Here is a 25,280-nt window from a genome sequence, read left to right as displayed (position 1 = left end):
ATGTTTGAATACATAAAATAATTTAGATAAAATTATACAACTTTAGAGAAGCCTGTGGCAATTTGTTTGTAGATAAGTGATTAAAAATATCAATATGTACACTTGTTGAGGTTCAGGGGTGCTGGGACCCCAAAATATCAAGTGCAAGAGACATAGGTCCTGCCTGAATGAATTCGACTCGAGCCTTCTTTCTGCCAAAGACAAGGTTTATTAAAGATCTGCCATATTGGCCAGACTCTTAAGGCATTTAAATATTTGTGACTCTAGCAATGACAAGCAGGCTTGAGTAAGTCTCAGCACTTGGCTAGAGTCTTGGTGAATCTGAGCACCTTAATGGAGGCCAGATGGACCTTATATAGAGAAAGACTGTGGGAGGGATCTAGGAGTGGACAAGTAGTTTGGAGTGACTAGAGAAGGGGTATGGGAGAAGGGGTATTTTGATAGGACTGGACAGTAGGCTGGGGTGACTGGAGGAGGGGTCTAGGGAGGATCTTGATGGGAGTGACTGGAAGGTAGAATGGCATCTAGATAGGATGGGAAGGCCAAGGTCACAGACAATAGAGGGTCTGGCTAGGTTAAGGGTTACAGAGAATTGGTAGACTGGGTGTAGGCTATGAGGAAAGGCCAGTTGATAGGATTATAGCCTCGGGCAACCACTAGAGACTTCCTTCCAAGTGGGAGAGTTCAAGGAGAATCCAAGGTGGGATTTTAGCCCATCTCCCTATTGTCTGTTACCTCCAGAGGGCCTTCAGCTACTTATCTAGATCCCATTCTGGACCTCCCAGTCACTCCCATCTTGATCCTCCCTAGACCCCTCCTCACAGTCACCCCAAACTACTTGGCCACTCCTAGATCCCTCCCACAGTCTTTCTGTATATAAGGTCCATCTTGCCTCCATTAGGTGGGCTAGATTCTTAAAGTCTAGCCAAGGGCTCAGATACTTAAGATCTGGCCTGCTTGCAATTAGCAATACAAATGCTTAGATTCCTTAAGAGTCTGGCCAATACTGGAGATGTTCTAATAAACCTTGCCTTTGGCTGAAAGCTTGGTTCAAATTCATTTGGTCAGAATGCACAAGTGATTTTGAGGTCCCAGCACCCCTGAACCTCTAAACCTCAACAACACTGTTCTATTGATCAATGTTACTAATAGTCTTGATGTCTTGGATTTTCCAGGTCTGATTTCTTTTTGGCTCTTAGAATGATTTCTACTCAGATTTGGACTTTCTACCTTCTAGAAGGAGAGCTCCTCTTTGATCCCACTCTTTGCCTTTTAGTGTGAAGGCATAACTAGCTGAATTTTTAAAGGAGTCCAACTTTTTAACCACAATGAACAGAAGTTAAAGAGAATTAAGCCTTTAACATAAATGTGTTAAACAACAACGCATTTCTACATGGACAAAATTCATTGATAAGTATTTTTTTTAACAAAGTATACTACACATATTTAATTCTTCATTATCTCTGGTAATGAGTGAAGTAAGGATAAATGGAATCCACAAAACACTTAAAAACCAGAGGTTTAACAAAATTTTTCATTACATTCCCCTTCACTTCTATTATTTAAAACTAGACTGGTTGTACCCAGTGTTTTCCTCAGAATAAAGAACTCTCACAATGAAGACAATCCAAGACCTATTAAGTGTTTTCTCTCTTTAACTTCTTTTGTATAATTTCATTGGATATCTCTATTTGATATTCCTCAATGTGTCAAGAAATGAACATTGGCAGTGTCTTACAGGGGAGGAAAGACAAGTTTTAGCTTTATGCTTCACAATGTGATGCTAAGACTACTTCCTTCACTCCCCCTCTCTCATTTCTGCCTTGCTTCTCCATAAAGTATTATTTATTTGAATTAAAATAAAAATGAATAGCATACCTTCTGACGGTAAATGTTCTCCTATTTATTCATCTCAGTATCCCACTTTATTGTTAATGCATTTTTTTTTCACCTTTCAGTCTAATGGCTTATTCTAAGATTGTTGGCAAGTTAAAAAGAATCTATTTAAATTATGATGATTTGGGTGTTTTTCTTTTTTCGGATAAATTGTTGATATGAGTGAGAGAAGGAAAGTAAGGCTATCATTTAGATTTATTTTTGTTAACTGACTATGTAGGATTGCTCAATCAAATTTTGAGACATAATAGAAAAAGCTGAACAATTTGCATTTAATAATCCTGTGTTTCTGTTTTCTTTCTTTTTTTTCTTTAGGAAACATTAAGGAAATATCATTTAATGTTGCTTTTCTTTCGTGGGTACAACTTATTACTTCACTATCAGGTGAGTCCCATAATGCACCTATATGTAATTGTACATTTTGTTTGACTTTGGGAATGTGAAGAAATAGAAGGCACCTTTTTGACACTTGAGTATATTGACTATTTTATTTTTATATTTTCCTAGCATTGGGGTGAGAGGGGCCAATGTTGCATTGATGAAACCTTATTGCAGAAGTTTTGTCCTATGTCCTCAGGATATGTCTGTCATCTTCTCCCAGTCTCCTCACTGTCCTTTCCCTTGTACTATGAAATCATGAGTATCTAGTTAAAACACACAAATATCTACTCCTCCCCCCAAAAAAGCAAAAACAACAGCAAAAAACTAAACATGTTAATAACAACAAAAAGTCACTTACGTGAAAGTTATTTAAAACAAAATCAACTCAATGAATAATGATAAATTCCATCAGTTTTATCTATTTTACTTATTATCCTGTAGAATGCCAGTTCTCTGCTTTCATTTTTTTTTAATTTTCATATGTATTCCCAGTGCCTACTAGAGTGCCTGGCATAAAGTTGTTATTTAGTAAATGTTTTATGAATTAAACTGAATTGAAGTAATTAGTGGATAGGGCATAGGAGTTGGAGTCAAGAAGTCCTGACTTCAGATCCTGCCTTGTACACTTACTTAGCTGTGTGACCCAAGGCAAGTCACTTAACCTCTCTGTGCCTCGGTTTGTTCATCTGTACAGTGGAGACAATAATAGCACCTATCTCACAGAATTTTTGTGAGGATAAATTGTTTACTTTAAATATGATAAAAATATGCAAAGTGCTTTGCAAACCTTAATGTGCTATATAAGTACTAACTCATGCTAAGAAAGAGTCAGGTATATATCATTATCAATCAAAACTATTCCTATCTCATGAAGCTTTATGCCTTTATTTTGAATAAATGTAAAAGACAAATCTTAATGCTGTCATGTGGGATGGGCATATACAAAAATTTCTAAAATATAAATCTTACTGTGTAATTCCTCTGCTCCAGTATCTTCAGGAGTTCTCTATTGCCTCTAGGAAAAAAAAATACAAATTTTCCCTCCTGGTGTTTAAAGTCATATACAACCTAGCTCCCACCTCACCTTTTAGTTTCTTATTATTTCCGTTTCTGCATTGTCCATTACAAATGAGTCTATTTGCTGTCCCTCAGACATTTCACTTCCTGTTTCTCTATCTTCTCACATAGGTGGTCTCCCATGTCTGAAATGTACTACCCACTCACCACTGATGGCCAGAGTCTTCAAAATACAGTTCAGAGGCTAGTCTCATGGCTCCTTTCCTGATCTCTGCTATTCTGCTGTACTTTCCCCACTTAGTTTGTAGATTTTTAGATGGAAGGGACCTTAGAAGTTATATAATATGAGCACCTCATTTTTAAGATGGGAAACTCGTAGGAGGGAGGGAGGGAAAGAGGAAGGAAAGGGGAGAGAGAGAGAGAGAGAGAGAGAGAGAGAGAGAAGAGAGAGAGAGAGAGAGAAAGAGAGAGAAGAGAGAAAGAGATCATCTGTCCATGGTGACATACTTTGAGGGTAGGGAGAAACACTGCCATCAATTAATCAATCAGCAAATAATTATTAAGCACTTTGCTTATATTGGATACAAAGGCAAAAGTGAAAGTTTCTGCTCTCTAGGAGCTTACATTATAATGAGGATGATCACATGTATACATCTGAATACATGCATTATGTGTATAAAATTAATCCAAAGTAGTTTGGGGGAAATCAGAAAGGTTTGTCTTTAAACCAAACCTTGAAGGAAATCAGAGATTCTGAGAGGCAAAATGAGGATGGAGAGCATTCCAGGCATGGCATGGGGTGGTGAGTGGGGAGGGTAGATGGTACAAAGGCATAAAGATGGGAAATGTTCCTGTTTGAAGAACAGTATGTATGCATCCTAGAGTTTGAGAAAAGCTGGGTAACAGACCTGGGGAAGTTAAATTATCAAGCATAGGAGTTTAATTTTGATCCTCCTAGGAGCAATAAGGACCTTCTGTAGTTTATTAAATGGGGGAAGGTGACATTTGACCTGGAGAGTTCTAGAGTCCCTAGTTTTAAATGTAACATTCCTACTAACCCATCCTATGTCAACATTGTAGGGTTCTGGGTCATGCTACCCACCTCCTTTTCTTTTCTTCTCTGTCATATCTCATGATGTAAAGAAATAATAATAATAATAATGACAATGACAATAGTAGCTTCAATTTATATAGGGCTTTAAGGTTTACAAAGCACTTTACCTGTGTTACATCATTTGATTTCCTAACAGTCCTGTGAGATAGGTGCTATTATTATCCCCAATTTTATAGATGAGAGATAAGATACAGATGAGACTGAGAGAGGTTAAGTGATTTGCCCAAGGTCACATGGCTTTAGAATTAAATCCACTTATGACAGATTCCAAATATTTTCTTGTTGTGGAGGAGTGTGGCAAATATTTATGAGTATAATGAAAAAAAAATGGCATTTGGCAGATTATGTCCTAAACAGAGTCCTCTCTTCCCATACCTAGAATGGACTTTCTGAATCTCCATTTGTAAAATTTCTTCCCTTCCTTTAAGACCCAACAGGGATCTGCCACCTCCTTCATGAAGCCTTCCTTGACCGTTAACTCTTTTCTCACCAAGAAATGTTGTTTTTCTACTCAGACTTCTCCTAATGCCTCATCTAGATCTCTCTGTCTTTATCTTGTTCTCCTTTGCATCATACTGATTTCCTTACTTTTATATTACTTTCCCCAATAGACTGAAATATCTGGAGTATGGAGGCTTTATTTTTATGAAGTTCATTAAGTACCCACTATGTGCAAATATCCTATACAGTTCTTTCTGCCCTTTAGAATGTACTCGCTTTCCAGGAAGAGGCTGTATCACTTGTAATATTTGAATTCCTAGGCTTTGCGTACAATGGGTGCTTAATGAAATTAAGTACCTCTCTCTGTGTCTATATACATATATATATATGTATATGTATATCTATATCTATATATATATGTGTATATATTAGCTTTAATAGCTTTATATGCATATATACTATCTCAATATTATATCATATTGTAACATAACATATGCATGTACATATATACATATATATGTGTATATATATATATATATATATGTGTGTGTGTGTGTGTATATATATATATTTATACACAGAAATTACATGGTGTATGTATTGGAAATAAGGGAAAAGGAGTGCTCCAGACCACATTCTCAACATAAGAGTAGGGAAAGACAATTTACAGCTGAGAAGGAAGGTTTCATGAAGAAGGTACTTCAGCTGAACCTTAAGGGAAGAGAAAAGGGAGATTTGGGGTGCATTCTAGGCATGGGAGGTAGCATGTGTGAATTCTTGGAGAAGGAGATTAGAATATTAGTTTGGGAAATGGCTAGTAATCCTATATGGCTGGAATGCAATTTGCAATGGAGAACAATGTGAAATATGGACAAATTGTGGAGAAACTTAGTAATAACAATAGCTCACATTTATATCATATTTTACAAAGTGCAATATCAATTTACAAGGCACTTTCCACCTAACAACTCTTTGAGGTAGGTGGGGAAATGGGTGTATTTACTGCATTGTGCTTTGTCACTTTACAAACCAAGTAAAATGGAGCTCCTTAATGTGCTTGTAGAAATTGAGGGTGTCTGCTATTTGTGAGTTAAGATATTACTTTGTCATTTATTGCTTAAGGTGGGACATAATTGTAAGTTGGCCCCCCTAGAAGAACTGACCATTTTTGATCTCAGTAAAATAATGTATGACCAGATTAACTCACAATCATGGAAACTGCTCCTCTGAGCAACTCATCCTGATGTAATGTTATGATACATTAACATAGGAGCTCTTTGAAGAATAAGGCTGATCTTTGACTAACCCCAGTGACAGCAACTTGAATTACTTAGTGGACCAGCAGAGCTAATGGACCTCTTTCTTTGACCAATAGAATGAAAAGAACTCTTTTATGAATTGAATGCAATATATCTCAGTGCTAAGAGGCTCTGTTAACATTTGTTACTGTGATATCTATATGCAGTTCTCAGAGAAGCAACTGATTCTTTCTAATTCCAGTCTTGAAGCTCATATGATATAGTAGAGAAGTTTTGATTGGGAAGATCAGTTTTTGTGGATTATCCTCATTATTCTTATTATTATCTTATTCTTCTGTTTTTCAGTGGAATTCAGACAGAAATGGTCCAGGAACAATTCACTATACTGTGATTATTCTTTTATATTTAACATTCTGTGAACAATTATATAGGTGGATAAAAGACTGCCTTTTGTCATTAAACAGAAATTCACATTATTATGTTGTTAAAATTATAGTTATGATTACTTTGAATTCCACCCCCCTCTTGGTCAGTTGTATTTGGCCCTTATCTGTTGACCTTGTAAATGAAGAAATATTGTGAACTGAACAGGAAAGAAGTAGCTGAAGTGTCTATAGGGATGATTTCATTGACATTTTTAACAGAAAAAAGGCAGCAATAATATGGCTATTTAAGGAAGATCATAGGATGATAGATTATAGAATCATAAATTTAGGGCTGAAAGAAACCTTAGAGGTTTATCATTCTTACAGCCAGCTAGTGGCACAGTTAGGGGTAGCCATGTGGTGTAGTGAATACAGTGCCAGACATAGAGTAAAGAAGACTCATCTTCCTAAGTTCAAATCCGGCCTCAGACACTTACTAACTACGACCCTGGGCAAGTCACTTAACTGGTTGCCTCAGTTTCCTCACATGTAAAATGATCTGGAGAAGGAAATGGTGAGCGACTCCAACGTCTTTGACAAAAAACAAACAAACAAACAAAAAACCCCAAATGGAGTCATGGAGAGTCAGACATTACTGAAGAATGAATTAACAGCAACAAGAGTGCTGCAATTAATAGCAGTGCTGGCTCTGAATGAAGAGGTTCAAATCTGTCCTCAGACACTAGCTATTGACCCTGGGTAAGTCACTGAACCTCTGTCTGCCTTGGTTTCCCCAGTTGTAAAAATGGAGATAATAATAGCACTTCTGCCCAGGGTTATTGTAGAGATTAAATGAGATAGTATTGGTAAAGCACTAGCACAGTGCCTAGTACAGAGTAGGTGCACGTATCAATGTGTATTATTCCCTTCTCTTTTATCAAGTCCAACCCCTTCGTTTCCCAGATGAGGAAACAGAGACCTAGAGAGGTTAAATGCCTTTTCCAAGGTTACAATCTATCCTAGTAACTATGAGATAGGATTTGAACTAGATAAGTCCAGCATATACTTCTACTATATCATGTTGACTTCTACGCATAGGCTGTTTAGCATTGTCTATGGACAGACGAGGATTAATAATGAGATAAGAGCTGATCCAGGTGATGAGTGAAGGAAACATAACTGACAGGGCTGGGGGCAGAGTGTTAATTGTGGTGTGTCTATGTGTCTCTGGTGCTTCATAGCATAGTGTGTTTATTGCAGCAGTACTTGGAATTAGGGGTAGAATAAGAAAGGAGCCAGACACTGGGCTAGTAAGCTGGAAAAATATACACAGTTCTCTACTTCCAAGTCTTAAGTCTAGTTTAAAATGCAAAAAAGGAGAATATTAAGAAGAGACAGCATATTTAAAATTAGGTCTTGTGCATGTAGACATCTGCTTATTTTCATGGCTACCCTAGAGTTTCAAGTAGTGGTTTATGAGATCTTAGTCTTACTTATTTTAAGGGCCACCCAATAATTTTATGAAGTCGACCCAAGTTTGATTTTTTCAGTATTTTGATCTCATAAATTGAATTCTCCATAATATTTACAAGATCCCCAGCTATATTATAATGTTATTACTTTCATGACGTCTATGAACACTGCCAGTGTGATAGGAATTTGAAAGCACATTAACATTGGTAAGCCCCATACTAGCAACAGTCTAAACATTCTGGCTGAACTTTTCACTTTTCCCCCTTCTGCCCATAATGTACCCTTCACATATTATCTTCCCGTTTCTCAATCCTCTCTTTACTACAACTGTGCAACCCCTTAATCTCCCTGCTTCTGCATGGTAAATGGCCCCTTGGGGCAGCTACGGCTTAACTATGATGGGGCTCCCATAGCAGTTGCACAAGTTCATTTGGGAAAATTCCACACACATCCTACCTCTTGCAACATGCCCCATAAGATCAACTTGTAGCTGTACAGGTATCCCTAGGAAGATAGACTCTGTGATTTGGGCCAGCAAACAGTGAGTAAGCTCCTCCATTTTCCTTTCTGTTTCAGGTAAGACATGAATTGAAGTTTAAGAAGGCATGTATGGGTTGCAATCTCCATTATAGACTTGATGACATTTTCTTTTACTCCAAACCTATCCCTTTTCCAATCCTCTGCCCTTTTTTTTTCCCAAGGGCACCACCATCCTTCCAGTCATCCAGGTTTCCACTCTTGGTATCATCCTCTATTTCCCATTTTCACTCATCCCACATGTGAAAGTAGTAGTCAAATTTCTTTCACTATCAACTATCATCAATCACACAGCCACCACCTTAGTCCAGGCTCTTATAACTTTTCACTTGAATTCTTGTGGTAGCTTCCTGATTTGTCTCTCTCCTTCAACCCTCTCTCCACTCCAATCCATCTTCAGTATAGCTACAAAAGTGCTTTTCCTAAAGGCAGGTCTGATCGTGTCACCCTCTCTACTCAACAAATTCTAGTCACTCCCAATTGATTCTGGGATGAAATATGAACTCTTCTATTTTGAGAAATGCAAATTGGGAATTGTATTCAATCAATATAATCAGACTCGATTTTTAGCTAAGGCCTGCTATGAATTATTAAACTTAATTAAGCTAGCTTTTATTAGTAAGTTGTTAGAGTTTAACTTCCCTACTCTTACGAGCCTAAATCCCTTGTCTTGTAAGACTTCTCCTTTACTGTGTGAGTTAAAGTCCCCCTTTTGGGATGTAAGTTAATTCCTCTCTTGGACTCATGAAAACTTACAAAACACTCCATGATGCTCTCATAGCATATCAATAAGTTGCTTCATTAATCACAGATAACTGAACCAGTGAGAAAGCCTAACTTTGGTCCAATAAAGTCACATGGAGTTGGGAACACTTATAATGTTGCAAATCAGCCTACTTCCCTATTCCTTTAAATCCTACGAATATGTATTAATCTCATGAATATGTATTTTGATTAGTTCTTCCTTTTAGACTCTAGGAATGCTCTGCCATGAATGTCTTTGGCTACTGAGGATCCATTGACTCTATTTATTGGCAACTGCTAGCTAATAAATTAAATATGCTTGGAACTTTTTGCTTCAATTTCTCTCTCTCTTTTTTTTTTTTGCAGATTCCTATTATGACAATTTGACATATAAAGCTATTGACAACTTGGTCCCAACTTACCTTTCAAATCTTATTTTACCTATCCCCTTTCTGTGCTACATGGCCTAGTTATACTGATCTTTTGCTGTTCCTTTTCTTTTTCCCTTCTCCTCTGTCTCCTCTTCCTCCTCATAGCATTTAGAGAGTGCTTTAAAGTTTTCATAACTTTTTAAACATATTGTCATTTTATCTTTACAAAATCCCTAGGAGATAGGTTCTACATATAATCTCTATTTTATTGATGAAGAAACTGAGGCAGGCAGAGATTAAATGACTTGTTCAGGGTCATACAACTAGTAAGTATCTGAGGATGGATTTGAATTCAGATTTTTCTGACTCTAGACCCAGCACTCTATTCAGGGAGCCACCTAACTGCCTTCATAATACAAAAATACAATGAAAATGTCAAAGCATGATCAGAAAGTTAAGATATGATCTTATCTATTATGTAGAACCACTTAAAGAAAAAGAAATGAATTCATATTGAATACTTCCTACTGAGCTGAAGTCAGATACAAATCACTTTTGCTTGCTTTGTTTGTTTGTTTTGCATTGTGGCTAGTATCTATACACAGAGAAACATAACTCCTCCTAAAAAGTTGTTATGTTCATTGACCAGTATAACCTATTATTTGATTCCTGTACTATATATCTTTAAAGTTAAAAAATCTTTAAAAAAAAAGAAATTTACCTGCTTAGCTAACAACACTGATCAATAGAAGAATCAGTTACTCACAATTATTTACAAGTCTGACCTATCCACCACACATTTGACTCACTAAAAAATTGTCATTCATAATTTAATGAGAGTAAAAGAAATTTTTGTACTATTAATGAATAAAAAAATTAAAATGTTGTCTATTTCACCTTTATCCATTTTCTATTTTTGCACATATTTAATAATGCACAAAATACATTCTGTATAATCAATAGTCTATAGTTAATAAATATTTATTACGTGTGATGGTCACTGTGATAAGTGCTGGGGATACAAAGAAAGGCAAAAAGCAGGCTTCTTTCTCATGGAGCTCACAATTTGAGGGGAGGAAGACACAAACATACGTGTGTGTGTGTGAATTATATATATATATATGTATATATATATATATTTATACATACATATAAACATATAGACATGTAAATAAAGTTGAAAAGTAGAGTTGGGGAAATGGGGGTAGAATGGGGTATGGTGAAGTCCTACAGTCTCATGGGAGATGATGAGGTGACTCTACTGGGTCCTACCCTGAATGGAAGATCTGAGAGATCACAGATGTCCACCCCTCACCCTTTCCAGTCTGAAGGAGGTATGATTCCCAGGGCCTGGGGATTCTGAGGAGGAGTGAATTTCAGGGATGATTCAATCTTGCAGGAAGATGAGTCCCTGGAGACAATAGTGAGGCTCAAGAGCAACTGATAAATTAATTCATATAGTATATTGGGAATATGTACTTAAAAACATTTTTACTTATGGGATGTGGGATCAAAATTGTTTGGTGACTACTGCTTTACCCAAATCCTAACTCAGGACTGCATAATTCCTGCTAGACTATCTTCCTCCTCTGCCTCCATCTTCCTGTTTCCAGTTCTTTTGTTTAATTCTTATCACGAACACCAAAGTCATTTCTCCCCTGTAGTTACAATAGCATCTTTTTTCTTAACGCTGAAGCTCTACTCTGCTTAGGTACAACTAGAATGTCTGATCCCTCCCTTTTTTCTTCCTTCCCTCCCAGTGCTCACACCAAAAGAACTGAGATACCCCTTTTCCCACTCCTTATAGTTACTTCAGAAACCACTGAGTATCAATTTAGCTACAATGGAGGTAATGGTAACTGGATTCACAATTTTACTATTTATATCGAGTCACCTACAATAGTAAATTAGGGACAACCAGGATGAATGGCCAAGTCTTAGACAGATAGAGGGTAAGTCTTTTAGGAAACTGATATTTAGCATTACTGAATTGAAGCTGGGGAGACCAAGGCTACTAATAAGCTTACATATCTCTGTTTGCAAATACTCACTGCTGATGGTTCTCTCCAAAAGCCAGAGTCAGAAGGAGAGCTTCAGATGAGACAGGAGACAGGTCAGTATTACTATGAGTTGATGTTTGCTCTCTGGTATCTAACAAATTAGAACCAAAGTCCTTAAGTTCTCATTCAAAGTCCTATGCAAGCTGATTCTACCCTACAATTCTAGCCTTTTCTGATGCTATTTCTCTGCACATATTTTATGTTTTAGTCAGTCATCTGCCAACTAGCATTTATCATGTACCTACTATATACCAGGTACCAGGCACTGGGGATATAAGAATTAAAATAAAACACTCCCTGACTTCAAGGAGTTTACATTCTAATCATAGAAACAGTATGTACATACATAGATAAGTGTATAAAAAAACCACAGGGGATAAGTAAATACCCTCTTGTCAGGCAGAAATACACTAGCATTTTCTTCCTCAACCCTCTAAAGAGTTTTATCCTGGAATTGTTCCTGACAAGCTGGCATCATCAGCATCAGAATCATTATTATCCTAGGTAATATTTATTTACCACCTATTATATGCCAGGCTAAGCACTTTACAAATGTTATTTCATTTGATCCTCACAATAATCTTGTGAGGTAGATGCTATTATTAACTCCATTTTTATAGATGAGGAAACTGAGTGCAAATAGAGGTTAGGTGACTTGCCCAGAATTACACAGCAAGTAAGTGTTTGAGATCAAATTTGAACTCAGGTCTTCCTATTGTCCAGTTGCCCTATGCTATATCCACTGTAGCCCCTAGTTGCCCCAACCACAAGGTTTAATGGGAAAGGGAAGCTGAAAAGCTTGAAAGGGAGGTCAGAAAATATGTAGCTGGGATAATGAAAACCACAAGATGAAGGAGGAGACGTGAGTTCATCAGTTCTAGATGTCATAACAAAAGCAATATGATCAAACCACATATGAGACTTAGGGCAGGCATTGCAGTTGCTGGAACTGGTTAGAGCTCCTAAGACCAGAGCTAGTGATCTTTCATTCCTCTCCTTTCTTCTTTTCTGCTCTTTTTGGAGAAACCTGATGACTTCCAGGGGGGTTTATCTTGCTTCTTAAAAGCAAGAAGTGTTTACTGTTCTTTGAACTTTTACTTTATCTCTTAAACTAGCAATTATGATAAATCTGTGAACACTTACGTAGCTAATCTGACTCAATCATTGGGAATACTATTGGCTGGAAATAATTGGGGAAGAATAGACACAAAACTGCCATATTTTGCCAGAGTGCTATGTCTGAATAGGGTCCCAGAGATAAGAGTACTGTTGATTCATTCTTATAACTGGCCAGAGCAAAAAGACTCCTTATACCAAGGTTCTCCTAGGCATTGAATTAGTAGTGTCTAAGGCCACTGAGATGAGTTGGGCTGCTGCTGAGATGGCACATTTTCCCCAGGTTTGGTTTGAGAAAAAGGCCACTTCTACGGGAAAGGAACCAAGGGAGTGGTTGGAGATGTTCTGCTCAAGGTGAATAGTAGGTTGGCCTCGAGATGATGGGGGCCATGTAAAAGGGATTAATAGTCTTACCCTTTAGCCTAACTACTATGTTACAGTTAGAGATGTAAAAAAACATACAAAAGAGATACAAGGCATAGAGAACCTTGGATGTTCAGCCAGTGACAGCAAGGTGTTCTCTGACCCAGTATGTAAAAAAACAAACAGCCATTGTTAGGCACTAGCAGCCAGGGATTACATTGAGCTGCGTCCTAGCTAAGTCAGATGACCACCAAGGTAGGTGACCCTATAAATGTAAGTGTTGAAATGCTGTGAGTGGTTCGGCTCCATTTCCTTAGCCCCAGTAGCAGGTAAGAAAACAAAACAAACAAAACAAAACAAAACAAAACTTAGGGTGACTGCACAGTTGTGAGTACCTCCTCCTTAAATCTAAAGCTTAAACCTAAAACAGGTCAATTTGACAAAGTAGCATATTCATCATTCCTCATACACATTCCTCTCTCTCTTCTTTGTGTGTATCTCTATTATCTATGCCTAAAATTCCCACTCCTACCACCAATATCTGCCTATTGAAATCCTACCCTTTCTTTAAAATGCACCTTCAATACTACATTCTTCCACATTCCCCTCACTCACAAAGAACCTTTTCCATTGTCACATCTTGTACAGAGGGCAGCAAGGTGATGCAGTGGATAGAATTCTGGACCTGAAATCAGGAAGACTCATCTTCCTGGGTCCAAATCTGGCCTCAGAGGCTTAGTAGCTGAGTGACTCTGGGCAAGTTTTGCCTCTGTTAATCCCGTTTGCCTCAGTTACTCCTCTGTAAAATGAGTGGGAGAAGGAAATAGCAAACCATTCCAGTATCTTTGCCGAGAAAACCCCAAATGGAGACAAAACCAAACAACAATAATTTCGTACAGACTTTTCTTACTCTTCAACATAATTATTACTTCTTTAATACTTTGATGGAACTGTTATCCCATTTAGAAGGTTTGCAGCCCACCTATCCCTTCTAATTTTGATTCCTGTTCATATTCTCTCAGAGATCCTCTGTTGACTATCCCTCAATGCATTTGGGGCCTTGTTCTTTTACATGTACTCTGGTTGTCCATTTATAGCTTTGTGCTGTCCTTAGGAAAGTCATCTGTGCACCCATATGAAAGTCACTCAATCTCTATTCCATTTAGTGTTCTGATCATATTTTTTCCCCTTTGGATAACATCCTTCACATAACCTATAGGAAAATCTTTATTGAAAATATACTGGAGCTTACATGTATGTCTGTATATTGACCTTTAAATCACCCTCAATTTTTATTCTTTGGATATCTTGGTTACGCAGGATACATCATCCCTGGGAGAACATAAATGTTAAAACCATGAGCAGTTAGGGATCATTGAAAGCATCATGCAGTTTCTCAAGTGGATTTAGTCCATTTTCCCACTTCTATTCAATTCTGGATCAAATTTATTGTCTGTTTTCAATGGCTCGATCTAGGTACTTGCATTGATGCTCCAACTCAATGAATTAGCAGTTCAACTGTATGTGATAACCCAAACATAGGGCTATACATTATTCATTTGGTTTAACTATATCCATTGTTAGACTTCTCTTTTGGGTAGTCAAAATTTTATTGACAAGACTTTGTCATATTCTTGGGTTGATTCAATCAGTGCAATAACATCTGCAAACATAGACATTTGGAGGGTCATACCATGTGTTAGAAATCATTCTTCTCTATAAAGAGGCAGGAATTCTGCTAAATAGAAATTTAAAAACTTCTTAACAATGGGAATGATCCAAAAATGGAATGATCCAGTTAGCTGCCTTGAGAGGTAGTGGGTTCTTTTCTTGGAGTCTTTAGGTAAAAGTTGGATGAGTCTTTATTGGGGATATTAGAAAAGGGATCTTTGATCAACTCTGGGTTAAAACTGGATAGCCTCTGAGGACCCTTCCAACTCCATTTTGATACCATTTTGACTCCAGGTACTTAACCTTGTTTGGTTCATTCACCCCTTTGGCAGTCTAGTGCAGCATATAGGCCACTTCTCAGAATCGTGTTTTTAAGTGTATAAAATAAAAAAAAACCCAAATCAATAAGGATATACTAAGTACCACTTTGTGTCAGTCACTATGTTAAGTTTTGGGGATTCAAAGAAAGGCAAAAGATAGTTCCTACTCTCAAGGAACTTAGTCTAATGGGGTAGACAATATGAAAACAACTATATATAAACAAGATATATACAGGATAAATTTTGGAGGTAATCAGGGACTAGCATTAAGGGGGACCAGAAAAGATTTTTCCTAGGAGGTGGAATTTTAGTTGGAAATTGAAAGAAGTTGGGGAAGCCAGAGGCAGGGATGAAGAGAGAAGAATCTTTCAGGCATGGGAGGTAGTCAGTGACAATGCCAGCAGTCAGAAGATAGAATGTCTTATACAAGAAACAGCAAGGAGGGCAGTTTCACTGCATCAAGGTTACATGGGGAGAATAAGGTATAAAAAAGAATGGAATGGTTGGAGGAGGGAAGCAGATTATAAAGGACTTTGAATACCAAACAGATTGGATGTGGGAGGTGAGAGATAGTGACACCTGGGTTGTAAGCCTCAGGGACTGGGAGGATGTAGGGTCCTCTACAGTAATAGCAAAAGTATGGGGTTGGAGAAGGATTTAAGGGAAGATAATGAGTAATGGTATGTCATGGTCAAATCCATGGTTTAGGAAGTTTAATTTGACAGCAGACTAGACTGGAGTGGAAAAAGACTTGTGGGAGACCAACTTGCAGATTATTGAATAATCTACCTATGAGGTAATAAATACCTGTACTGGGATGGTTGGCAGTGTCAGAGAAGAGGAGAAGGAATACACACACACACACACACACACACACACACACACACATACATACATACATACATACATATATACACATACATATACATAAATACATATATATGTATGCATACACACATATGATGTGAAGAAGGTAAAATCAATGGGACTTAGCAACTGTTTTGATATGGCAAGGGTGAAAAAGAGTGAGGAGTTAAGAATGACACCTATGTTGTGAGCTTGAGTATCCAGGGGGACAGTAGTGCCATCAACTACGAAGAAAACCAGTTAGATTGACATGGTTATCAAAATATTACAAAAAATTTCCCAGACCCCAGGCTAAGAGTCTTTGTTTAGACCCTAGGAAGGACATTCCCCATGACTATGGTTGACATCTTTCATAAACAAACCTCTCCCTGTTTCATTCCTCAACAACAAAGGCTCATTGACCAGTCAAATTTTTTTGGAATTCTATATGCCCTTACAATATGAAGCAGAGACTCTTTCATAGAGAAGAAACTTTAAGACTAAATTTTGCTCTATTTAGTCAGTTTTTTAATCAACAGATGATAAGCCTAGTAGGATCTTGTGTTTGTTGTATTTTTGAGTCAAATATGTAACAGTGAATATATAGACTAATGCCTGTACAAAATTACTTTGGAAAGTATATAGCACTTGTCCTTTTCTCTTATTTTCATCCAGGATATCCTCAATATATAAATAATTGTTTTATGTAAAGAATTTGTAAAAATGAGAAAGAGGAAATATGGGATCAGTCATTATTTGTTATACTATTAATCACTTTTTGGCCTGAATTTTCATATCCTTCCGGTATTTTCCCCTCTATGAGCTGTCTTATAAAACTGTCTCTCAGTGCTTTCCAGATTGGGAAGAGGGGAAAGTAGATAGTCTATTGTCCTAATAGAGTTTAAGTTTCCATGAGGACAGGAACTACTTCCTCTTTAGTTCTGTATTTCCTCCAACAACAAACATAGTGCTAAGGGCAATTTAATTCATATATGAGGACTTTAATTAATGATGTCCAGGTCTAGCTGAAGTAGGGATTGGGGCTAACTAAACCTCAAGGAGGACTACAGGAGGCCTTAATCTGGCATCTTATTGCTACAGAAGGAAATTCTATTAAGAAGCATTCTGGAGGGAATCTGTGCTACCACACTCAGCTAATAACTAGAGTGTCAATGAGAGATTGCCAGTTCCCTTCTCAGAGAAGACAGTGAAACAATTGTGGTGCGCAAATCATGCCAGTAAGAAAGTCTTTAATAGATTTCTTAGGAAGAGTTCGTATAACCAGAGAATTTATGTATAAAAAAGATTAACCATTCAGTACATGAATCAAGAAATCTATCAATGACATCAGTTAAATACCTGTTACATGTCAGGCACTGTGCTAAATACCAGGGATACAAATACAAAGAATGAAACAATTCCTACTCAGATTTCTACTTAGGTTCAAAAGGTGGGAAGGGGAAACAAGATGTATACATTTAAGGATATATGCAAGAAAAGTGGAAATGTGGACATTGCAGGACTAGGTTACCATGATGCACCTCTTTGAAGAGAATTCAATTTATCTTTTTTTTTTCCTTTTAATCAAATTCCTTTCTGTTACATTGTGAGTTGCTGGCTTGCAAATTGGGATTTCGGTGTCAACTTCTCTATGTGGGATACTCAGTAGAGACATCATCCTAGGTCTCCTGAAGAAGTAGAGAGCCAAGCTGTGTGAAAAAATAACCTGGGCTCTTTATGTTACCACAAGTCTTCCCATTCTGTGGAAATCTCTGTACAGAGTGTTTGAGATGCTTATATTCTTTTCTTCCATCTACACGTGAAAATCAATTCCTTTTTGCCATTTTCTGCCTGACTTTTGCCCCTCTCTCATTGCACAGTCATTTTTTTAGCTCAGCCAATTAATGCTCCATTTTCTCTGCATCATTATGGTTCAAATTGTGAAAACCATCTCACTGCCACATTGTCTTGGTGGAAAAGGCCAGAAAATCATCTGCCCAGTACTGGCTCAAAAATGTCCTCACTATTCTAGTACACCTGCTCTCAAGTGTACTAGAACTTGAAATGGCATCCATATTACACTGTATCTTCCTCATTTTGAAGAGTAGGGCAGAGATCTTTATTAGATCCTATTCATTAGCTTGTGAGTTCCCTGATGGCATGGGCTGTGTCTGCCTTTCATTGAATCCTCAGCATTTAGCACAGTGTCTAGTATATAGTAAAAGTTTAATAAATGCTTGTCAATGAATTCCTAGACTCACTACCCTTTTGGCAAATTTTTGCAATTCTTGTACTTGAGGGAAATCACAATTTTGATCCAAGAGGTACAGCTTCTTAGCCAGATCTCCTATTTGTTATAGGTGTAAATGGAAAAAAAGACAGATGTATGTACATAGGATATAGGTGACTGGGGCACATGGGAGGGACGTGTGAGATGAGAAGTACATAGGGACTTGGACAAACTGGTGGAGAGTGGTGAATGGGGTAATTAAGCCTTTGCTATTCCAGAATTCCTTTATCTTTTTTAATGTTACTCCATGTCATTGGACTGATGTCTCGTTGTACCTGTACAAGAAATACCATTATCTCTCTCACGTTTAGTTGCTGATTGAAATGAAGGTACATTATCTAAATAGTTGAATCAAGGAGTATACAACTAAAGCTCATTTCAGTCTGATCTGTATTTCTTGGTATTTTCTCAAGTTAACAGCCTCCTGTGAAAATTACTTCATTCAAGTGTTTTCACCATAATTTGGACATAATTTAGTCTAGACCAAATGGTAATAAGAACTTTGTGGAAAACAGCACTTAATTTACATCTTTATGTTGGTTTCTTCCCTCCACAATCCCCCATTCAAAAGATGGATGTTCCAGAGTGATTCAAAGCTTTCTTTCAAAAACAACAAATGATGTATTTCCAAAGAAATGTCCCCATTTATTAACCATGCAGTTATTAAATACCCAGTATGTGCCCAGCTATTGTTTGGTGCTTGGGGAACACAAAGGAAGTAGGAGATAAAGTCTCTGCCCTTGAAGAGTTTATAGTATAAGTAGAATGGGAGAGAGGAGGTAGAGACATGAATTCCTTGAGAATATAAAACAGGATGTAATCATATGCTAGGTTATGTGTTATAAACCATTCATGCTACAGGGATTCAGGGAAACTAAAGATGTTCATTTGCTATAATTATCAGGGAAGGTTTTATGAAGGGCATGAGACTTGAGCTGGATTTCAACAGAAGTGTATGATTTAGAGAGGTGGAAAAAAGGGGCACAGTCTTCCAGATTGGGGAAATAGCATGTGGAAAGTGCTTTGAGTGCAGCAAGAAGATATAATTTATATTTGTTATCTCTTCTAATACTCAGAACTCTACCCATTATAGGCACTTTATTAAAGTGGATGGACCAACTTTATGGCTCATCTATGGAGGAAGGAAGGAAGGAATGAAAACAATGGAGGTAAAGTGTAGATAACGTGGTATAGTATGGAAAGACTGGTGTGGTTGAAATAGTGTATTCATTTTGGAGACTCATGGTATGGAAAGTTGGGTCAGGCCTTAGAGAATATTTCACATATTGTGAGGGGATTTATTGTAGTATAGATTAATTAAAAAATGAGTCATAGTTCAAAATACCCAAGATCTCCTTTGAAAACTTCAACTATATAGTGGTCTCATTATTTCATGTTTTAAAGGGGAATAGTATGTGTTAATTAATTAAGCACCACTCTCCTCTGACCCCTCCAAAAAACAAGGTTACAACTCTTGTTTAAAGGAAAGGTCAAAATAAGTGATTTACATGTAGTTAAAAATAAAGCATATTCTGTATAAAATCATGGTTTCTGACCTCTTTTGAGTGTGCTTGAGGCTTCTCTTGCTCTCTGTGGCATAATAAAATTGAATTCAAAAGAAATGGAAAGACCTGATATAGGAACAGTAATAGGGCTACTTCTCTTATCCTAATGATTATGACTCATTCTTTTCTGTTGAGCAGACCAGTCCATTGCAATCTCATGGTGGTAGAAGACGACTGAAATGCTATAGATCATTTTAAAACCAACACAAAACAAAACTGTGTAGAGTACTGTGCACAGATGTGAGAGTTTCATTGATTATATTCTTAGAATCAGAAACTTATCTTAAGTGCTCAAAATCACAGACCCTTGCACAGGTCTAAGTTTCTGGGGAAGTTCCTTTATCAGTTGAAGTCTGCCATGTTGCTGTAGTTTTTTGGGGAAAAAAAATCTGCCTGAGTCTCTCTCTTTTCCAATGGGGTATCTGTTCCTTGGGGCAGCTAGGTGGCACACTGCATAGAGAGCTGGGCCATGAGTCAGGAAGACTCATCTTCCTGAGTTCAAATCTGGCCTCAGATACTTACTAGCAGTGTGAGCCTGGGCAAGTCACTTAACCCTGTTTGTGTCAGTTCCTCATCTATAAAATTAGCTGGAGAAGGAAATGGTAAACCACTCCAATATCTTTGCCAAGAATGCCCCAACTGGGGTCATGAACTGAAATGACCTAACAACATCTATTCCTTAGCCATTTCTCCTGTTCCTCCTTGGAAACATCTTCCTTCTGCCCTCTCCCTTCTTTCAGACATCCAATTATTCAAATACTACTTGGAAACTTATCCAAGTTTCCTAACTGGGAGAGGATTCCCTGCCTAAGGCTTCAGGAGAAGGAACCCAATCAAACTTGCCCAAGCAGGACCTATCCCTGTCCTTTGAAATACCTATACAATCATCATTCCGGAGCAGCCAGGACCTCTGTCCTTAGCAAGTGGCCATGAATATTATGCTAAGCCAACTACCCTGACACTGATACAACCAAAGTTTCTATGAATTGTGGATCTAGTAATCCTGGACCATCATGGATTCCCTCTTCCCTGCCATTAACTGAAAACCATTATGCTGAGGTTCACTGGTGAAATGCCTGGTGGTATCCTGTCTATTTTTTCCCAGTCATACTTTGGAGGTGTTTGTAACAGCATCAGTGTGAGGGTGGTGGGTGGGTTATCTAGACTGGAGGGGTTAGCCTTAGCCCCAGTGTGAGAGTCTCATCAGGTTGCCCTTAGTAGTTCCTTTTTCCTTTTCATTCATACTTTTCATTCCTTTGAATGTTTCTTGTGAAGTCACATGCTTTTATATTCTGAACTTTCCCTTAGGGATGGGGATGGGATATGGACTGGAACAGTGACGTAATTACTATGAGAAAATTCCCTCCATAAACGCAGGCAAGCACTTTCTCGGCAGCCAAGTCTTAGAAAATTGGCTAGAGCTCTGTGAATAGTAATAATAATAATAGCTAACATTTACATGGTACCTACTATTTGCCCGATACTGTACTAAGCACTTTACAAATATTATTTCATTTTATCCTCATGACAACCCTGTGAGGTAGGTGCTATTGCAATGCCCATTGAGGCAGGCAGAGGGTGAGTGACTTACCCAGGGTTACACAGCTAGTAAGTGTCTGAAGCTAGATTTGAACTCAAATCTTCTTGACTCCAGGCTTGGAACACTATCCATTGCACAATCTAGCTGCTCCTCCTGTTAAGTGATCTGCCTGATATGTGTCAAAGGCCAAACTTGAATCGAATCCTTCCTGAATCTGAGGCTAGCTCTCTATCCACTAATCCAAAATACCGTATCAAAGGGCCCATAATTTTCACCATCCACGGGCTTATCTGTTTCTTCCCTGAAGATGTTTTAGCACCAGCAATGGACTTTGACAAGCACTTGTAATGTTTCCATCCAAGTGAACTAGAAGGAAAGGTTCCAGTCAAAACATTATGTTGTCTAGCCACTGTGACTTTTCAAATGCTCACGGAGCAGTCTCATTATAAGTAAAAGGCTCTGTCTAAGCACATGGAACAATATAGTTGGAACAACTAGAAATCTTAATCGTTGTAGGAATATAATTTTTATTTGTTCTTTTTATACTCAACTAAATGCCTTGGTGTTGGGAGGGGCAGCACATAATAAAAGATAATTTTAGTGACCTACTGGGACCCAATTATAAAGTATAAATCTTTCTCTGATCTTCTCTTTTTGATTCCTTTAAAGGTAGATGTGTTTCTTTGATTTCACTTTTTATCTTTATGGTGAATGATAGGCAGCATGGGATAGTGGATAGAGAAATGGTCTTAGAATCAGGGAGATATGACCTAAAATCAGGCTTCTGACACATACTAGTATGTGATCCTAGGCTAGTCATAATCTCTCATTGTCCCAGACAACTCTCAATGAATGAAAGAGAAAATATTTATTAATCAATAACTATGATGGAGCACTATGCTAAGTGCTAAGGATGTAACTCAAAATATAGGTAAGCAAAATATGTAAAAACCCAAAAGGAGTTTACATAGTAACAGGGGAAGACAAAATATAAATGGGAGGGGGGAGAATATGTGCCTTTGGTGGCATGGTTCAGTTTAAATGTCTAGAATGTGTCCTAGAAACCTGATTCCAGAAAACATAAGATGAAAGCTTGATCCTCAGTGCCAGAGTCCTAGGGGTAGAGTCCAAGCTGCTGGTGGGAGGGTAGCTGAAGTGTCATGGTATGTAAATGTCTAAGAAGATTATAAATTAAGAGACTTATAAGGGCAGTGAGGTAGCACAGAGGATAGAGTGCCAAGTCTGGAGTAAGGCAGACTCATCTTCCTGAGTTCAAATCTGGCCTCAGTTACTTACTAGCTGTGTGTCCCTGGGCAAGTCACTTAATCCTGTTTACCTCCATTTCCTCATCTGTAAAATAAGCTGGAGAAAGAAATGAAAACCACTCCCACATCTCTGCTAAGAAAACCCCAAACGGGATCATGGAGAGTTGAATGTGACTGGAAAACGATTTAACAACAACAAATGGTCATAGGCTTAGATCTGAAAGGGACATTAGAGATCAAGTAGTTGAATCATCTTATTTTTCAGAATAGGAAGCTGAGGCATGGAAAAGTTAATGACTTGCCTAAAGTCACACAGATTGTGAGTTGTAGGAGCAGAATTCAAAGCCAGGTCCTCTGACTCCAAATCCAGCAACCTTTCCACTGTGCCATTATGAGATCCAAAGTTGCTGATCTGCTTTGTTCGGTAGAGTTTCCTCACCAGGGGGCTCCTAATACCCAATAAATCATCAGATCTGTATACCAGGTGGTTGCAACATAGATAGTACAGTGGGCCTGGAGTCAAGACAGGGCTCAGTTCAAGTCTGGCCTCAGATGCTTACTAGCTATGTGACCCTGGATAAGTCATTTAACCTCTGTTTGTCTCCATTTCCTTAATTGTAAAATGGGGACAATAAAATCAGTTACTTTGCAGGATTGTCATGAGGATCAAATGAGATAATATTTGCAAAAAGCACTTAGCACCGTGCCTGGCACCTGGTAGGCATCATATAAGTGCTTATTCCCTTTTCTTCCCCCCAAATATGCGTTAACTGATGCGTGTTGACTTTCTCATTTCTCCTGATCTGCTTTTCAACCTCTGATAATGTTGATTTTTCCTTTTCAAGTCATGTTAGATTGTAAGTTCCTTGAGGATAGAACCTACATTTTTCCTCTTTTTGTATCCCTGGGGTTTAGCACACTGCCTGACACATAGTAGGCTCTTAATAAATGTTGATTGATAGATACCTGGGCAGTCTTCATCATTATTGGAAGAGCCTTTATTATTTGCTGCTGAGTACCCATTGAAAACCACTCAGTGAAACCCTTCCTACTTTGTTTATGATCTTTCCTCTCAATCCAAGTTCTTTCTGGGATTTTGGACTGGTCTTGTATCTCCGTGACAATGATTTCAGAGTTTGTAGCCCTGGATCATAAGAGCAGCTCCTTCAGACACATAAATCAGCATTATTAAGGTATATCTGGAAACCTTAAGCTGCAAACATGGGTGAAGATGTGGGCTTCAGGATTACCCTGGAATGTGGATGAGAACAAACCATTTAGGAACAAACATCTGAGCTGATAACTGACAGCCCGCCCAAGGAAGGCCCTGATAAAGATAAATAACCTGTACTCAGGGACATTTTTTGCATCATTAAACATGGAGAGCATATTAGCTAGCAGGGGGTGGAGCTGAGTCCCCAAAGAGATAAATCTAAATTATGTGTGCTACAGTGATCATAACAGTAATACACCATCTTGGCTAACTAGCTGACATCAATGAGGAAGAGAATTTCAGATTGAAATGAACCAAACTAAAAAGCATTGCTGCAGCATACAGATTAATTGAAGCATATTCATGAACTTTTCAGCCCAATTCTTCTTCTTCTTCTTCTTTGACTGGTGCCAAATACAAAGAACTTAGAATTTTCCTGTCAAGCCCTGAATCTTTGTTTCTTACTTTTCACTTTCTAATGCTGTTTGATTAATTGCTCCCCAATTTGCTCTCCATTAATCTCCCTCCTACACAGTTAGATCAGCTTTTGCCAAAATCTCTCCCCTCCTTCAATCCCCCTACTCCTCACTCTCTGAGGGACTAAAATGGATAATCTACATTTGGTGACACTTCTCTTAAACAATCATTTGTTAATATTGTACTTTTTAAAAGGTAGGGAAATAAGGCCACAGTCAAAGCAAAGGGGATCCTGTAGAGTGTTTCTGTAAAAGTGTGCATTTGATAATTTCTTATTACATACAAAAAACTATTTTAAAACTGATTAAATTTAGACTTATTTATGTGTTTGTTAGCCTTGATTTGCCATCCTTCTAAACTATGTTCCATGGGAAAATAAGGCCCCCCCCTTTTAAGAAGTTAAAGTGTCTAGGTTTGTTGTTTTTGTTTGACCATTAAAATAGTCATGTTGTTATAGTTCAGTTGCGTCTGACTCTTCACAACCCCGTGGATCATAGCACACCAGACCCTTCCGTCCTCCACTATTTCTTGAAGTCTGTTCAAATTTATTTTTGTTGTTTCCGTGGCATGTTATCCATCTCATCCTCAGCCTTCCCCTTTTCCTTTTGCCTTCAATCTCTCCCTGTATCAGGGTCTTTTAGGAAATTAGGAAAGCACTGATTAAGCATTCCTTGATTTTCTAAGATAGGAATCAAATGTTGATGATGAGGACATAGCACATAATTGGAACCTTCTCTAAGAAAAGCCAGTGTTTGTTCCATGGAAGGGCACTTTGTTCAAACCAGCAAGTTCCACTTCAGTCTACGGGGTCTCAGGGATTTGTTCTGTGAAGCTTGGATTCAGTCAAAGGGCCACACATGAAGACCTAGAGGGCCACATGTGGCCTTGAGGCCTCAGGTTCCTTACCCTGGTAGATTCCCCTAATGAAAATTATTAACCAGAGAAATTCCCTTACC

General features: G+C 38.0%; 1 long non-coding RNA gene across 2 annotated transcripts in view; it reads right to left on the bottom strand.

Moving 5' to 3' along the window:
- Positions 1–25,280, bottom strand: part of LOC110192052 (uncharacterized) — a 102,898-nt gene that overhangs the window by 54,908 nt on the left and 22,710 nt on the right. The window contains exon 2 of one of the 2 annotated variants that reach the window (XR_013486982.1): positions 11,650–11,749. The exons of the other annotated variant lie outside the window; for it this stretch is intronic. This is a non-coding gene — a long non-coding RNA (uncharacterized LOC110192052). The remainder of the gene's footprint in view (positions 1–11,649; positions 11,750–25,280) is intronic. 2 annotated transcript variants of the gene reach the window in all.

This window comes from Phascolarctos cinereus, unplaced genomic scaffold (assembly GCF_003287225.1).
Source record: "Phascolarctos cinereus isolate Bilbo 61053 unplaced genomic scaffold, phaCin_HiC Scaffold_5;HRSCAF=322, whole genome shotgun sequence".
NCBI lineage: Eukaryota > Metazoa > Chordata > Mammalia > Diprotodontia > Phascolarctidae > Phascolarctos > Phascolarctos cinereus.
Note: the sequence above shows the minus strand (reverse complement) of the source record. Positions and strands in the feature narration are given on the sequence as shown.